General features: G+C 53.9%; 1 protein-coding gene across 1 annotated transcript in view; it reads left to right on the top strand.

Moving 5' to 3' along the window:
* The window catches only part of HSPH1 (heat shock protein family H (Hsp110) member 1), a 49,038-nt gene that overhangs the window by 1,606 nt on the left and 46,885 nt on the right, over window positions 1-547 (top strand). The gene's annotated exons all lie outside the window — the stretch shown is intronic.

The following is a 547-nucleotide window of genomic DNA, read 5'->3' as shown; positions in this document are numbered from 1 at the left end:
GCATCTCTTACTGAGTGGGTAAGGGGGTGAGCCTTGGCTAAAAGAAAATGTAGAAATAACAGTAGGTGGCAGGGGGAATGGGTAGGGTTGAGGAGAAGCTGGGGCAGGGACTCTGGGTGGCTGCAGCAGGGGAGAAGGGGCACATATGCAGCCAGGATCACAACCCACGTGCCCAAGGGGCTGCTCAGCCCTTCTGCAACCCTGGTCGTTGTCCCAGTGGTGGGAGTGCATATGCCCCATCCCATCCCATCCCATCCCTGGAGACCAGATCTTTTGGACCTGGCCTGGTCAGGTCTGGGACTCTCTGCCAGCCAGCAGGGGTGTTCCTACATCTGGGTGCAGCCTAGTGGGTGGTGCCTTGGGGGCCCCTCCCCTGATGCTCCAAGTCAGCTTCATAATAAAAGGCAAATCTAAATCAAAGCATTTTTTTCAGCATCTAGCTGTGAGCTCTGAAGTTCTCTGTTCAACTATATTAGCCATAAAACCCCTGTCCTATTGTAAGTAAAATACAAAAAGATAAGCACATTTCCCCCCCCCCCCCCCCCCC

This window comes from Gavialis gangeticus, unplaced genomic scaffold, assembly GCF_001723915.1.
Source record: "Gavialis gangeticus isolate Ggan-Ray unplaced genomic scaffold, GavGan_comp1, whole genome shotgun sequence".
NCBI lineage: Eukaryota > Metazoa > Chordata > Crocodylia > Gavialidae > Gavialis > Gavialis gangeticus.
Note: the sequence above shows the minus strand (reverse complement) of the source record. Positions and strands in the feature narration are given on the sequence as shown.